This window comes from Pogoniulus pusillus, chromosome 9 (genome assembly GCF_015220805.1).
Source record: "Pogoniulus pusillus isolate bPogPus1 chromosome 9, bPogPus1.pri, whole genome shotgun sequence".
Taxonomy (NCBI): domain Eukaryota; kingdom Metazoa; phylum Chordata; class Aves; order Piciformes; family Lybiidae; genus Pogoniulus; species Pogoniulus pusillus.
The window spans coordinates 25,049,646-25,067,239 of record NC_087272.1 but is presented as its reverse complement, the minus strand read 5'-3'; the positions used below and the strand labels follow the sequence as shown (position 1 = coordinate 25,067,239).

Sequence of the window (17,594 nt, the reverse complement as noted above, 5' to 3'; positions counted from 1 at the left end):
GTTGAATTCTGTAAACAGCATGTTTTTCAGACATATATTGAAATGGATTTCATACCAGACCTTGCTCAGCACAATGGCAGCTCAGCAGGGATGTCCAATCACAATAGTTAAAGGATCTTATCATGGAGAAATGTTGTTCCTGGAACAGAACAAAAATAGAGAATTTGCATCTAAAACTGTCAGCCTCACTACTTCTATTGTGTTACACCCTATGAAACCAGTTAGACAAGTTACATGCCTCAGATTACTACAGATGGCCTGCGAAACTGGAAAAAAAACTGTTTTTTTCTGAGCCACAGCATCATAGGTGTGTACTACTTCATGGCTGTGCTGTGAGTATTAAGTTATTGCTATATCTATCTTGATTCACTTTATGATAAAGCACAGTTGACATCTTTACTTTGAAAAAAAATGGTTTCTGTGATCATTGCCTTGTTACCAAGTGTTAGAAAAAATATGTGATTTTCTGTAGCAATATGATTTTTTCAGGATACTTTCCTACTCCTTTTTTATTTTTGTCATAGATAACATAACATGCTGCAAACTACCACCGTTCTTTAATCAGATTTGCTGCAGCAGCTTCCATAGCACTGACTCTAACAGAGCTAGGTCCTAATGGTATTTCATGGCATGCATAGAAAATAGGAAGGGAATAGAGGGAATTCAGGCTCCTGATCTTCAGTTACCTTTACCTTTTATTATGTCTTTTTACCTACATCTCTCAAGTGCTTTGAAGGCACAGCTCTTGGATGGAGCAGATAGTAACAGCAGATGTGTTTGTGCTCGTTATAGGAACTGAGAAGGGAGGTGAATGAACAAGCTGGATTACTGGATCAGTTTCTTAGATGCCAAAATTATTCAGTCCCTTAAGAAAAGGCCTTTAAGGGCCTTTAAAAAAGTCAAGGAATGCCAAATTTATGGATCCCTGTTTAACCTTGGTTTGGTCTCTACGTATACTTATATAACATAGTGATGCTTGGCTGAACACTCTTCTGCTTTTCCCAGATAATCAAGTGTAGGGTGCAAACGAGTGATGAATTCAGGTTGATTAGGCAAATATAAAGTAGAATCATAATTACTGAAATCCATTATGACCTTCCAGATGATTCTCTAGGGGTAACAAATTTATGACTCACTAAAAATTATTTGCATTTTAGGAGTACCTGCTGCAAAATGCTTTATCAGAGGTTACACACATGTGGACAGCAACGTAAAAAAAAAATCTATAATGCTAGTGCTGTTCTAGGACGCTCTACTAACCAGTAACTGGCAAGGGTTTTGAGGTGTGTATTGACACATTGCTAACGCATTGTAATTTCTTACAGTGGACAGTCAAGACAAAACATTAATGGCAGATCTGGAATATAAGAGTCACTCCAGCTTGTGACTAAGTGTCCATGCTATACCAAGACATGGTAAGACCTGCAGTTCCCCGTAATGCATTCTTTCTTAATCTGCACATTTAAGGGATTGATCTAGATTGAGATGTTTTATGGAAGTGGAAAAACTAGGGTTAGGGTTTGAGTAAGGATTAAGGTTACTATGAATGCTTACTACATTTAAGCATTTTGTAAATGAAAATATAAATTTATGTGTATAAAACCTATGCTCATCTTCTGTCACATATCTGTTCAGTTATAAATGCAAACATTTTGGGTTTTATAGTTAGATTTTCTACTTCAGCTTCAACAGGACTCCTTCAATATATGGTCATATTACAAATTTTATCTCCTGGGGAAAATCCTCATGAAGCAAATCTCACTCACTGCCTTTTTTTTTAAGTTTTAAAAGCAGTATTTTACCAAGGTAGGTTACAATTTCCAGGATACCTTGCATGGCTTTACCTGATTTCAGACAGGGTAGGCAGCTGCTTTTTTCTGTTATCCTTTTCAAAGACTGAGAAATTAGTTCGTCTGTAGGGCTACAAGCTCTTTTAAAAAATAGTTCTGATCTTTATATAGTAATGTAATTTAAATTAGTACCTAATTCTCTAAAGTCCACAATTTAGGACAGCACAGAATCTACTGCAGCAACTAATTAAACACTTACTGTAAGGTTAAGTTTTTCATTAAATCAATAGGCCCCTAGTGTCAGTTACAAAGCCCTAATTACTATGCTGTAAATTTAGATTGAATTTGAATTAAGGACTGATTTCAATCTAACCACAGCATGTAAATATTGTAAATTACCAGAATTACAGTTCAATAAAATTGAATGGATTTCACTTTAGATAAACGAAATGCAAATGAGCTTGAGAAAAAAAACCTGCAGAAATATCCCCAAAATCTGCACAGGAGTCCTATATATGCAGTATGCAGTACAGTGCCGTGGCAAAGAGCATGCCAGAACTTCAAAATGCTGCCACGTTTACTCTAACATGTTTTAAATATTTCATTATCTGTTCTGAAAATGAATAAATTTAATCTCTCCCAAGTGATCAAGTAAAATGATGGCTAATGTGCCCACTTACTGTGTTGCTTTAGTTTGATGACTGTATTGTTGTGCTAAAGCACAGTATGAAATCAGGTTATCAGGTTATAACTGGCAGGGATAAAAAAAAAGCAGTGCTGGGAAACACAAAACAACCCGTTTTCAAGGCATGAATCATGCACTTTGAAGATACAAAAAAAGCGTATAAAAATTACAGACAATAGCACTCTAATCAAACAAGAGCAAAATTGAAAATAATTGGGAGTTTGTGGACTTCCATTCAGCTTCAAACAAGCACTGTATCAACAGGATATTAATAAAATTTGGGAAATGGGCAATATGATAGGTTAGAGAGAAAAGGGGGGGGGAAAAAGCCTATATTGAGAGTTGCATACAATTGTTGTGAGTTTTCTACTCACCTGCTTATGCCATTTCAGTATACACCATTAGAAATTATAGTAGTATTAAGATGTTCTTAAAAAGTTCATGAAAGCAGTGTCTAATTCTTTACACTTTATTTTTCATGAATACAGTTAATTCAGAATAATAAATGTTGATTGAAAGATAATGAAAAAAAATGCATATTCTCAGGAAGGCTCAGAAAGGATGTAGAGAAATTAATGATTTTTGTGTAGATGTGGAACATAAATCAAGAAAATAATTCAGAGCTAAAGAATCCTGCTTCAAGAATAATGCTCATTATTCCAATTTCTATCAGAAATACAAATATGACACCCAACACCTAACTACAGGTATGGTTTTGGTGTTTTTTACCCACACACATTTTATGAGGTCTTTGATCTGTTGATGCCCCACCAAATTAAACAGTACCAATGTAGTCTGCAGACACATGCTATCTGTCTGATAATATACAAGCTGACAGAACCATTTTCAAAGACTCTTATTTCCTGCAAGTGTCAAAATTATACCTCAAACCAGAGAGAAGTGTTTTAATGGCTTTGAGTCATCAAGAAAGGTAATAATACTTTAGCTCAACTTCATCAGCTGAGCATGGTAGCCAAAGGTAGTAAGTAATTCACTATATTTGCCCTCCATAGACATTTTACATTAGGAAAATCAAACCATTTTCTGAAGGTACTCATCTTACCAGCCCACCAGAATGTTAAATTACTGACCGCAAAGGAAATTATATTTTACTGAATCTGGAGTTTTGTACAAGTTAAACACATGGGTCAAGCCACAAAAAGCACCACAATAGATAAGAAAATATTATTCATGACACTTTCCAGGAAAAAAAATGGCATATTTATACTATCTGTATATATATTGTATCTGCATGTATAGTGAACTGCTAAATATAGGAAATACAGTAGAAGTTATAAGGAGTGGTTCAGTAATTGTTCTTCATGTGTCATTAGAGGCCCTTTTCATAGCAGCTTTCCCCCTTCGTGTTGTACCCTGGTGGACAGGAGAAGATATTCCCTCTTGGGTGTCTACTGCTCTGGTTCCCATGCTTACACCTTAACACTAGAAAAAACAGCTTTCCTAACTGGACTCTGCCTGAGCAAGGATAAGTGGGAAATGTTAATGACTGACTAAACAAATGTCTACCTGTTAAAACACTTGGTATGACTTCGATTTTACCTTCTGAACCGCAAATAACTTCGCATTTTCAGTTCTGGAATTTAGATGAAGCTAGGAAGTTACATAAATTTCTGGGGCACAATTCTGCTTAAGATAATTTATGTTCTGTAATTTTTTTTTCCATGAAAAACATATGATTAAGCAGTCAGAGTAGCTAAAAGCTAATGCAACGGCTATGGTATAGGCTTATACTTTGACAACTGATCAGTGTTTTAATGTAGAAGAAAGTATTTCAAAAACAGTTTTCAGGTGAAATGTGAGACAGTGAATTTTAGCTATCATTTGAACGGTAATCTCGCACAGTATAAAGTTTAATGGCAGTTCACAATCAGCTTATTAACAAGTCTCAGACCTTTGTGAAAATGCTCTGCTACTTTGCATGCTGAAGAATTGATGATTTTTTCCTATCTTATGAAGCAGAGAAATTAAACTGAAAATTTTATTTGTGTTATTCTTTCTAAGGTTACAGCTGTTTGGAATTGGAATATTCAGATCTGTAATTCATCCAGTGTAATGGAAGTGTGTCTACTCAACAGACAAGTTTCAACTCATGTCTGTCTGAGTGATATGGATAAATTGTAGGAAATTTAGAAGTCAGTGTTTTTGTCGTATACATACACATTCATCAGGTCACATAGAGCATAGGCAAGCATTTGATCTCTTAAAATTATGTCCACATTTAAAACCTGGAAAAAATGACAAGCCTTATGGAGTGTTTGAAGCTTGTTTTTGTACTACTGTATGACATCCATGATACCTGGGGGTCATAGCATACCATTAGAACTACATAGACGAAATCCCACAAAGATAAATTGTTTTCAATGTTTACATTACAGAATAGAACCATGGAGTAAAAAAGAGAATCAGTATCTGAAGACGTTCTTCATGGTGTGAAACTCAACGTGAAAATTCTGTGTTTCAACGACTTTTTTTTAGCAATCCATTTATGGGATGAATCACAGAATATGATCTCAGAAGAGTTCAGGTTGAAAGTGATCTCTGAAAATCATCTAGCCCAATATTCTACTCCAAAGTTTCCCAGGGCATTGTCCAGTGCAGTTTGGGATCTCTGAGGCATCCTGTTCCACAGCTGAACCCCTCATGGCTGGGAAAAGAAAAATAACTCCACACCAGCTGAAGCTTTTTTTCCTGCTGACCATTACATCTTGTCCACTACTGTACATCTCTGAGATACATTTCCATGTTCTCTGCCATAATGTAGCTGAAGCAGTAATTAGACCCATTCTTAGCCTTCTCTTCTGCAAACTGAAGAAAACTGCCTTCCTCAGCTTCTCTTTGTATGTTATATCGTTTGTTATTCTCTCCTGCAGCTGGGGGGCCGAATTGGACATGCCATGAGCACAGAGGACTAATCACTTCCCTGAAACTTCTGGTCATGCTGCTCCCCACTATGTGGTAAGCCTTCACTGTTACAAGGGAGATAACAAAACTAAGATCTTTGTTATCCAAGCAGCACTGATTAATGGTCATTTATCTGGATGTGGAAAATGTGACAAGGTAAGCAACAACAGTTTGACCCTGCTCTGTTTCATTTATCAAACACAGGATTTTAGTTAGCAGCAGGAATCAATCCCATAATTTTTACTGTAGGAGTCCAGATTTTTTTTTTAGCAACTCATCATTAAATAGCAAAACATCTACTCTTAGCAAGTAGTTCACAATTTGTTTTATTATTATAACACGAATTGCTCACATTCTGTGAAAAGAATCTAGCTCCAAATATGAAACTTCCAAGAACACGAAACATATAAAAACTCAACTATGATTACAGAAAATGCTAGACAGCATGCCTGTAATGGCTTTGGAATGCCATTTGAAAATGCCACTGCCAAAAAAACCAGTAAACAAGCACCCAGCAGTCTGAGACAAAGGTAGCAATATAAATACCCTTTCTGCAATACGTTTTATAGGAAGAGCTATTATGGATTTGAATTAAAATATACTTTAGGATAGACATTAGTTGAGCACACAGGAAACATGCATTGACACTCTTTTCTGTCAGTTTTGGGTTATTTTTGCATTTTAACATTTAATTTCACTGCATGAAAAATCCAGAAAAGAAAAGTGTGCATAAAAATATACAGGGCATTACTTATTTATATGTAAAACCTTTATTCTATTTTGTTATTTTAGATTAAATCCCATTTCAATTCTATTCTCTCAGGGAAGCACTAACAGTTTGAGCTCAGCGTGAAAGCCATCAAACACTTGAGCTGAAATTTAGATTGGGCAATTTTGCCTGGTGAAGTAGAAAAGGACATGTGGAATGGCAGAGAACAGAATGGCTTATGGAAAGGCAGATGTTTTAATAACTTGTTGTCTAGTGGGAGCATCAAATATCTAAATTTAAACACTGCAATATATTAAAGGGCGTTGCTGTCAGGAAGGGTATACTCTTCCGCCATACAAATCAGTCTAAAAGTCCATATTTAATATGAGTGCAGGTAACAGTACAACATCTATTTTACAACTGAAATCAAAACTAATTGGAAGGTGTTAAAAGAAATTATCTCAGGATGTAAAATTTGGCTCAGGTCTACACTGCAGAACAGCAGGCCAGAGCACAGGGAATTTTCAGGCTACAGTTTTGACTGGGAGCTGTCTCCCTGTGTGAGTGGGCTGATTAGATACTTGAGATCTCCTGCCTGCTAAGATCTTTTTTGTTTCAACATATCAGTCTCCTGTCAATTCACACTGGATTTTAAAATATATTGGGCCTTAAGCACATTGCTGGAAGTATGCAATGAATTCACCTAGCAAAGTGTTTGGTGAGAAGCTAGAAAACTCCTAGGTTAATCTCCTGAAGAACAAATCTCTTCGAATATCTGGAAATAGTCTAACTTTAATTCACACTGGATGCATAATTTACAATCTGGCAGAATTAAGATGACTAGGGAAGAAAAATTTTAATAATAAGATAGCTTCCCATATGTTCATAAACAACTGGGTCCTATTAAAGAACAATGAAGGCCTTGTCACTTGACTGTTGGAGATATGACACCAGTATTTATACACTCTTTGGCGAGAGAGAACTCCTAATTGATGTCACCTTTCACATCTGTCATCTCACATCTTGTCCCTGTGTTTTACTTGAGGATACAAAACCATTTTAGGTATACTAAGCAGAAATAGGACATTAAAGCTATTAAGGAAGATATCTAATACTGAGGGCTTAATTTATGGTTTATCAGATATGTGTGTACATTAAATAAAAAGACAGATGAAAACGTTTCTACAAATACAGTGACAAGGAAACTGGGAGTAATATTTTATGAAGGTTAATGACTTATAGAGCATACTAGAGTGATTTTAAAGGTCATTAGTTTAACTATACATTCGACTTTCTAATAATATTTATTTGATAGTGATTACTGGATGGCTGCAAAAAAACCCTGCATAAATGAAAACAAACAAAAAAAGTCTTGAAAGCTTTGTGCCTCTGCACATTTTCAGTAACACTTTAAACTCTGATTTAGGAAGTGAATTGCCTTTTGGGCTCAGCAGGGCCTGCTGGTTAAAGAAGGAATGAAGACTGTGTAAGCTTAATGGAATATTCCTGCACTGAGTTTTCACTTCTGGATCAAGAAGTCCATGAGCTAAATATTACTGCATACTAAAAACAAAGTAATGGAACTTCCCCCACCACTCTCTCATTTTTCTATTTTTTTTCCCCCGTTTTGTTTCAACTCTTATCTAGGTTTCTGGTGTTTACCACATGAGACAGTATATTAGGCTAGGTGGATTTCAGGTCTGGCCATTCATGTTTTTACAACCTGATGGTAATAGACAGTGTAAGAGCTGACACGGGAATCAAAGGAGGAGGACAAAGAAAGTAACGCTAAATTGGAGCAGAGGGCAAGACCACAGAAGCTCCAAACATATGGGAGAGGGAACCTGTGAACAGGTTGTTCAGGTCTTATGTAATCTATTACAGACATGCTTTGAAGATTTCTCCTGATCTATTAGCAGAGAAATCTGTAGAAACTGTGTATTGTAAATAGTCCTTTCTCATGCCTTTGTTCAAGAGGACGCAGCAAACAAGATGCTCAATGTTTCTGTAAACAGACCACAATCACTTTGTTCTGTGTTGCCTACAATGGAGATAGCAGTCAAGAATTGCTCCTTGCTGCTGAACAACTCAGAAAACAACAAAAGCCTCAAAAGCTTCACTCCTTTTTCAAACCCTCTTTTGTTGGCTGAGAGTCTAGTTTCAATAATCTGATCTCAGGAAAACATCTAGCATTTTTAATCAATTAATTTAAAAATGAAGGAAGAAAATCTATGACAGGTATTCCACAATAATAACAACCATAATTACAAGCACCTAAAAGTGGCTCAGAAATAGTTCGGTCTGCAATTGGGAGCTTCTTGAAAAACATTTGCCCCACTTATCCTCAATTTCAATTTAATATTCACAGTGCTAGTGCTAATGTTGCCTATATCATCAATGTCAAAAACTAAAAAGTCTTATCTTCAACTTTCATTCCAATGCTTCAAAAGAGCTTTGAATTTGCATCTTACTCTAGGGAAGATGTAGTTTAAAAACATTTTTTGCCCAGCTTGCTCCATTAATTTCTGAGGAAAATGCACCTACTGCTGTGAATATGACAGTTCTCAACCTTGGTGTTTTTACAGGATGTCCCTCTCCAGGGAACGACCAACACCATTCTGACTTACCCTGCTGGAACTGCACCTCCTGCTGGGTAATCAGCTACTGCAGCACTAAGGGAGAGACCTCAGTATGATTAACTGAATGCCCCTTGTGAATTCTAAGGAAAAGAAGAACAGCAAGTTTTCTAGGAGGAAAAAGTGCTTTCAGTAATCATCTGTTTTCAATTCAAGCAGCTAATTTACAGTTGCATAGAGCTGCTCGATTACCAGCAGCACTTAGTGTTTTATACATCTCAGTAAGCTTTAGCTTAAAATAATATTCATCACACCTATCAAATATATTTTTCTCCCAATTATTTCTGTGAGTCAAGAACAAAATTCATTTTATAATGATTATCTGACTCAGGTAAAGCTGATTTTCTATTACTCTAGGCCAAAGCCACTGACAAGGGCACAAAAAGGATTATTTTTCAGCAGTTTTCAGCTCAGCTAAATCAGCAGATAATGTCATCTATGATGTAGAGTGATCCTGACCCAAAGCCCTCCTCATTGTTAATGTTTCTCACACATCAGATATGCCTCAGTAGAAAAAAATAATTCTATAGTTATCTTCTGAGGATCACAAAAAAGTATTATGTTAGAATTCTCTCAATTTTATGCTTTTAGTCATTGGTCTCTGAGCCATCTCTCACCCCAAATTGCACTATCAAATGAAGATAATTTGGTACATTGCTTTATTATATGCAGACCATCAAATAGAGACTCTCTGAACTCCCATTCAAAATAGCAAACCCAAACCAAAAGCACAAAACCCAGAAACGCAATATGTAGAAGGAAGATACACTTGCTCTGCTGAAGAGCAAATAAAGCAAAACTTTGTTGTTATTGACTGCTATTCACATAAAAAGCAGTTTTTCTTCATCAGCAGCAGAAAGGTATGTGGACTTTCAACTCAAAATTTCATTTATAATTGAATTTATTGTTTGCGATTTTGTACTACAACATTGAAAGTGAATAGTTCTTTGGTTAAAGAGATTTTCAGTCACTAAAGAAAAAGTAATTTTCTTTTTATAAGTGGTAATCTATCATTTAGATACTGTTTGCATTCCATCTTTTTTATATATAAAAATGTATTTTAGCAATAGGATAGCAGTGCCATGTGGCAGGGACATTCACCAGTGCTCTCTTCAACCAAAACTTGCACAGTTGCAAAGTTTTTTAAATGCACTATGCTATGGTGAATGGCACTAAAACCATCTGACACCCAGTAATTTAACATAGAAAGGGAGCAATATATTAAAACTTTGCATTTAGATATCTGGTACCTGAGGTAGCCTGTGCTGCAAATAACTGACACACACACACATCCTACTGGGTGGGGGAACCAACAAAACAAAAACCAACAAACAACCAAAAACTTACGATGAAATTTACTTGGGGGGGAGGGGGGAAGGGTGGGAAGGAGTAGAATGAAGCTTTTAGGCTGGATGTTAGGAGGAAGTTCTTGACAGAGAGAGCGATTTGCCATTGGAATGGGCTGCCCAGGGTGGTGGTGGAGTAGTCACCGTCCCTGAGAGGCATTCAAGAAATGACTGGATGAGGCACTTAGTGCCATGGTCTAGTTGACTGGCTAGGGCTGGGTGCTAGGTTGGACTGGATGACCTTGGAGGTCTCTTCCAACCTGCTTGATTCTATGATTCTATGAACCTGGCAAGTGTCTCTTGGTCAGTGAAGAACTATCATTCTCGTTTTAAAATGGGGAAGCTGAGATCCATACAAGTGTAAAGAGATTTACAAGGTTTTCTGAGATTGAGGTAAGATCATAAAACAGATCTGCTGGATGATTATTCTGTTAAAGATAAAATGGATATAAGCAGAATTTGTTAGTCTTGCAGCATTTTAAAACCATCTGATCACACCTTAAATATAGTTACTCATAGTAAATAAGACTTTAGAGCTCAGTACAGAGGCTTAACTGAAAGAGTTCCTTTCTCTGGCTGGCTGTGGAAGGAGAAGTTAGCTTTTAAGATATGGTGAGCTGTTGCCACATCCCCCCCCCTTTTTTTTTCCACTAGGCAAAACAATCTGCTCATGAATATGCTCCCATTCATATAGTGACTCTAACTACTAATGGGCTAAAACCTCTAATAGCATCAATGAGGCTGGGAAACTACGAACACGCAACCAGCTGCTGCAGTTCTAACAATTAAGATAATTAAGCTGTTATGGAGAGTTTTTTAAGATTGATTTCTACAAGAAACAATGAAAATCTGTAGCAAGATTACTTTAAAGAGCTTTAAAGACTTTTTTGACAAAATTACTTTCCCCATGTGAAAAGGTGGTGCACCAGTTACCCACGTACGGAGTCACTGTTACTTGTATCATTATTTACGTATTATGGCAGCTGGATAGACCGAGAAGATGTGCAACTGTGGTTGGCTTTACATGTGTGATATACTTCTCAAAAAAACAAATATGGAAGGATTTTATGAAATCTTCATGGTAATGCATGCTATAAAAATAAGGTAGAGTTCTTATAATAAAGAAAATCCTCAAGATTTGTAAGCCAAATATAAGCAATCAAAATGAACTGAATAACATCCAAGGAATTGCTCAATGGAAAGATTTTCACCATACTAAACTGGATTTCGTGTTACAAACAATGTGTGACTTCACCCTCAGTTGGGAAGAGATAAAGTTTTAATACACCTGACACATCATAGAGTGTAGCAAAGACAGTCACTGTAGGCTCAGTACAAAGAAAATGGGTAAGAGTTTCAATTATGCAGATGAATGAGGCCCTTGCAAAGATCTTCCTGCAACATCTGCAAAACTTTGATATAGTCTTTTCTCACTCTGTTGTCTGCCATGTACTATGAAGATACCATTTTGTCCCTCAAAACCCCAAACTCACCCTGCTTTGAGCTGGAAGCTGGGCTGGAGCCTCCTAAGGTCCCTTTCTTTATCCAATAATTTTAACAAAACTGTATCTTTCATTTCTGAACTAGGCAGAGACCAAATCAGAGTCACCTCCTTTCTTTTGCACCGTTAACATGTTCACGTTTCCACACGGCAGAAAGTACTTCATTTTATTCTACAAACTTTGTGTTTGTCCTTCTCAAAATGAAAGACATCAGTATTTTTCTCTTGCTATCACCTTCTTTGTTTAGCTCTCTGGTCTTACTTTACATTTGATATCTGATTCAAATCCTCAACTTTTTTCAAGTTGAAATCTCCCTTTCACTGAGTAACTTCAGTCATTACTAAGTACACTTTCTTCATTCCATTCAAGTCACAATTACTTATTTCTGATGACCACTAAAAATCCACTTTTGGTTTTTCGCTTCAATCTTATTTATATTTATGCATGCTTCCCCATCTGATTGTCCATTTTGATTTTCATCATTTGTATTTTTGTTTCCATCAGAACCCTTATATGAAAGACATTGTCACAGAAACTGCACATACAGTCATTGTTGTGCAATGCATACAGCTCCTATTCAGAAAACATGTACTGTAATGTTCATGGAAAATTGCCAGAAAATAAATGTCAAGCTGGTAACTGGTCACATTCCATTTGAATAATAAAAAGAAGGAAGTGAAAGCCAATAGATTAACTCCCTCCCTGAAATGCTTATATACCAATGCACAGAGCATGGGGAACAAGCAGGAGGAGGTGGAAATCTGCATTAGGCTGAGTAACTATGATATAATTGCCATCACAGCTCCCATTACTGAAATGTTGTCATGGACAGCTACGTACTGTTCAGGAAGGATAGACCGGCAAGACAAGGCGGGGCAGTTGCTCTCTACATGTGAGAACAACTGAAATGTGCTGAGTTCTATCCAAGGGGGGAGGCAGAACAGGTTGAAAGCTTGTGGGTAAGAATTAAGGGATGTGGGGAAGGAGATGAAATTGTTGTAGGTATCTACTACAGACCACCAAACGAAGAGGAAGATGTTGATTAGGCCTTCTACAGACAACTGGAGCTAGCTCTAGGCAAAAATTTATACACATCTGAGGGCTGCTCAGGAGTGGGGGGACGGGCTCTTCTCACTTGCTCCCTGGGATAGGACAAGGAGCAATGGGTGTAAGTTGCAGCACAAGAGGTTCCACCACAACACAGGAGAGAACTTTTTTACTGTAAGGGTCACAGTGCACTGGAACAGGTTGCCCAGAGAGGTTGTGGGGTCTCCTTCTCTGAAGACTTTCACAACCTGTCTGGATGCATTCTGCTGTAATCTGTGCTAAATTGTGTGGTCCTGCTCTGGCAGGGGGGTTGGACTTGATGATCTCCTTGGGTCCCTCCCAAGCCCTAACATCCCGTGATCCTGTGAAGTGATTTCACTAGATTTTGTCTCTACTGTGATCATTGATTTTACCTGTCAGATGTGTTTTTAGCATTTGTTTAAGTTTTCTGTATAGAGAAGTTGACAGCAGAGTGGAATATTTATTAGTTATTGGTGAATTTACACCAATAAGCAATATAACATAAAGTGCACTGCCATACTGAATTATAACCAAATAAATTTATAGACAGTTATTTAAAGCTCATATATTTGACACTTTCTTTCAACAGAATGCCAGAAAAAATCTGGGTCCCACAAATCATGATGGAAATTAAATGTTTGCTTTATCTTCCTGCTAGATCTAGAAACGTAACATATGCTGCCACTTGTCAGTCATCTTAGGGTCAGTGAAAAGCCAGATGACCTCTCTTCGAGATTACCATTTCTTTAAAAAGGTGTTTACTGATTGCCATAAAATGAATTATAAAAGGTAGCATTGAGCCAATAAGGATGATAATAGTGGGAGTTCTGGGTTGAGCTGAAAAAATTCTGATAACATTGGATAGAGTGGCCTCAGTGGCGTCATACCATTATATCATTTTGCCATTAAGATGATTATCCATCTGTGAAAATGGTGAGTGACCTTAAATTAGAAAAACATTTAGTATTTACATTAAATCTTCCATAAACTGTTTTTAACTCTCATAGCAACTGCTTGTAGGGAGTACAGGTTTTAAACCACTTCAGAACAGCATTCTCTTACATAGCATTTAGCATTTTGAGAAAGACTGTGAACACAAGCTACTAAAAATTAGCTTCCCTCAAAAAGGATTGTCTTTAACCACTTAGAGCTTGCACAGCCTCTACCTTCTGTCTCTATACCATAGCTCTCAAGTTGCCTGTTGATCTCAGGCATAGTGATATCTGATGGCACAGTTCCTTCACGTTCTTAAACCATATAGTGCTTTGCTCTAGAGGTTGTGCAGTAAAGGGCTGTGCAAAGCGTTGGCATTCATCAGTTTTCTGCAGATATGTCTGCAATTGCAGCACAAATGTTGCATTCAAACAACAACCAAGAGGGAAGAGCAGCTGCGCTAATGTAACTAAGGAAGGGGAGAAATACTAAGACAAAAGGCAGAAAATGCTCTGAAGCAGTAGAGTATAAGTTCACAAGATTTCAAAATCACCATGGACTACATTATTGAAAAACACTGTATTTTACTTGCAACAGACACAGCAATAATAGACAGTCAGTTAAATAGATGCACTTTATCTTTTTGTCCATGTAAAAGTTGGGGGGAAAAGGGAATTAAAATACTTGTATTCCATATATATACACTCATAAATTGTCAATAAAGAAATGGGAAAAGAAGCTCAATTCATGAATTGTGAAGAAAGAAATGGAAAAGAAACTCAGTAAGATACAAGAAATGGTGCAGAGGGTGCCCCACATCAGGTAGGATCTGCTACGGCTTAAGCTGATTTTAACGCCCAGTTGGAAATAAGCTTTGATGTTTAAGAAGGTTCACGGGTTGATTCAGAACAGTTTAGTAAAATGACTAGTGAAGGGCAGATCTGTGCAAGTGTTTTTACACTCAAAGCAACTCTAACTAAACGTGAACTTCTTGTTAATTCTGATATGAATCTTACTTGATAGCACCTTACTTGATCACACTGCAGAAGCAGAAAGCATTTTCCCTGGGGCAGAGAGAGAGAAGCAAAACACTAAAGATGAATCTTAAGCTACATGTCACAGCTGAAAATCAAGTCTTTTAATTTTAACAAGTTCATAAAAATAAGATTTTAATAATTTAACTGAGAGAAAGGCAATAGCCCATCTTTGCTCAAGTAATGCATTTGGCTACACAAGTTTGCAAGAATTACAGGCTTGTCTGGAGCACTTGTTTGTGGAGCATATGTAAATGATTTAAAGAAGGAAAGAAAAAAAAATGCAGTGAAACATTTTAAGCAAAACCAAAAGTCTTTTAAAAAATACATAAAGAGGGGGGAAATGAACAAAACCCAAAAAATCTAAGGCCATTAAAATACCTTAGCACTATCTTGTAATTCTGTTAGATGCAATCTCCTAAACAAATGGTAAATGCTTTGGTATTAAAAAAAAAAAAAAAGTGGGCTGTTAATCTGTTTAATTATAGATAATGCTAACCATTTTATTACTGTTTCATTGCTTCTCACTGTAGTTTATAGCTTCTTGAACTTCTTCAGTAGTTCTGGAAAAAGGGACAAAACTGCTGCTTATTTGTGCCATGTTCAAACACTTCACATGCAATCAGACTTTGTTAGGGAATTAAACATACCCGTAAGTAACTTTCAGACCTTTATCTTAACTCAAATAATAACACTTCCAATTCCTTATATTCTGTCAGAAGACCAAAAGCCATCACTGCACCTATAATTTTCCCTAAAAGTTACATTTATATTTATTTCCAACATACTGTACTTTATGTTCAAATTTCATATATGCACTTAAGGGCTGAAGTACATTATTCAATGCATTTTTTCCAGCAAAAGTAAATCTGTGGGAAAATTCCCCAAATATACTCAAGAGATAAACAAAGCACCAAATAAATTAGAAAATGAAAACATCTTTTGCCCTTGGAGCTTCTAGTTGGTCAACTCTTTGATGTCTGTATCTGTTCTTCTGATGAGATCCTTACTGAGTTAGTGAAAATGCTTTAACATTTAAGCATTTTGTTTCCTTCAGGTTATATTAGTGAAAATTAAATTAGGTTTGGTGCTACAAGTTACTCTCGCTATCTGTCATATTGCTGTGCACTATTATTTTGGAAACAGACCAGGGGAAAAAAAAACCAAAGCCAGCATCCTAATAAACATGCAGTTATCTTCCATGCTGTGGGGTTTTGTTACAATACAATGACATGTGGTACATTATCCCGTTTCATATCTAATTTTGGTACTGAATGATAAGAAAACATGAAGATTTCTACAAATTCACATGGCAGGTAAAGGATGAGAAAGCAAGTTTACACTGGCTGCTAAATATCCCCATGAAAAGGGTATGCATATGGTAGCACAGCAATATGTGGTTTCAAAAAGAGTGTATTTCAGGCAGAAGAAATTACTTATGCAGGGAGGTTAAGGAAGTGACTATACTTATGTTAGGAGTATAGAAACATTAAATATGAATGAAATGCAGAAATAGCTTAAGGAAAGGTAGTAACAGGCTAGAAGCAAAGGATGTGACAGAAAAGAGCTCTGGGAGTGAAGTACAACAGTAATAGAAGAGACAAAGAGGTAAAGTGACAGAGAGGAACATTTAGGATTTGTAAATGAGCTCTGCCAAAAGAGAAAAGGAATGTTTATTGGAGTGGAATCAGTGACAGGTAGGAAAGAAAGGTCTGGAAAAAGGGCAGCATAGAAATCAACAACACAAAATTTTAAAGGGATTCTAGAGCCAAAATATTTCTCTTAGCTATATTCTGGATTATGAATTTCAGAAAATCAAGAAAAGAGACAAAATGGAGTGGGGGAAGAACCACCTCAGAAGAAAAGGAGAAGAGCAAGGAATGAACACTTCACCAAGGTTTAATTTCTCATCAAAGAAAGAACTTGATATCCAAGGAAGAACAAAGCATTTTATATCCTAGGAAGAACTATTCAGGTACAATAGGTTTTATCCTGCAGAAAAGGACAAAAATACTGAAACAAAAAATGTTCTTCTTTCTTCAAGACAACACAAACACAGAAGCAAGCTGTGTGGTGAAAGAAGTGATAAAAATTCCTGAGGTTAAAAATTATGGGCAAAGTCCTGCTCTTAGATCAAGAGTGAAAAGGTGATACCGAGCCAGCAGCTGGAAGTTACTTACATGAGAACAAGTTGCAGTACTTACAAGAGAACAAGATCGTTTCTTATGGAGAAAACAGCACACTTGTCACAGTTTTTCTTCAAGGTGGAAATTTTTGCCCTTACTATTTCACATTTAGGCCCTGTTTTGCAATTTTCAGTATGAACATAAACTATCTTCAGATGTATAATAGCGTCTTTAGTCTCAACAAGACCAACAAAACCAAATAAAATGCATAAAATAAGTAATTGAAAAGAACTTGTTTTCCTCATTTAAAATAAACTGAGTGATTTTAAATAGTCTAAATAGTCATTTCTGCCTGACTGTAGCATGTTCTTTCCTCTACACTTACTGCAACATATCTTGTACTATTATAATGGTTTCTAGAGCAATAAATTACAGACACAGAACCAACTGCTGAACAGCGTAGGCAGCTCACACAGCATGATGCAAATCACACTGTTGGATACTGTTCCTTTACAACAACAATTCCATCAGGGTCCACATGATTCTGCCCACCATAATGCAATTTCACTACACAGAACAGGGTCTGTTGAAGCAGCTGAACATGGAAGTTTCCATTGTTGATCTTAATTCTGCAAACAGTTCTTTTGGTGTTTGAGCATTGTGTGTGCATGTCTAGCATGCAAAGAAAGAAAGCAGATGAATAGTGAAACACGGTTACTAAGAGGCACGGTCATCTAACAGCTATTTAGCAGATGCGATAAAGAAATTGGTGGTTTCTCAGTCTAATTACTTGTGAAGTGGTCAAAACATCACAATCCCACTTCTAATACCCAGCAGTTAGCA

The 17,594-nt window shown here is 36.6% G+C and overlaps 1 protein-coding gene across 19 annotated transcripts in view; it reads right to left on the bottom strand.

The window, feature by feature from the left end:
* The window catches only part of TENM3 (teneurin transmembrane protein 3), a 1,288,622-nt gene that overhangs the window by 729,962 nt on the left and 541,066 nt on the right, over positions 1-17,594 (bottom strand). For all 19 annotated transcript variants that reach the window (XM_064148897.1, XM_064148896.1, XM_064148915.1 and 16 more), the window contains one exon: positions 61-139. The gene's annotated coding sequence lies outside the window, so the exon portion shown is untranslated. The remainder of the gene's footprint in view (positions 1-60; positions 140-17,594) is intronic.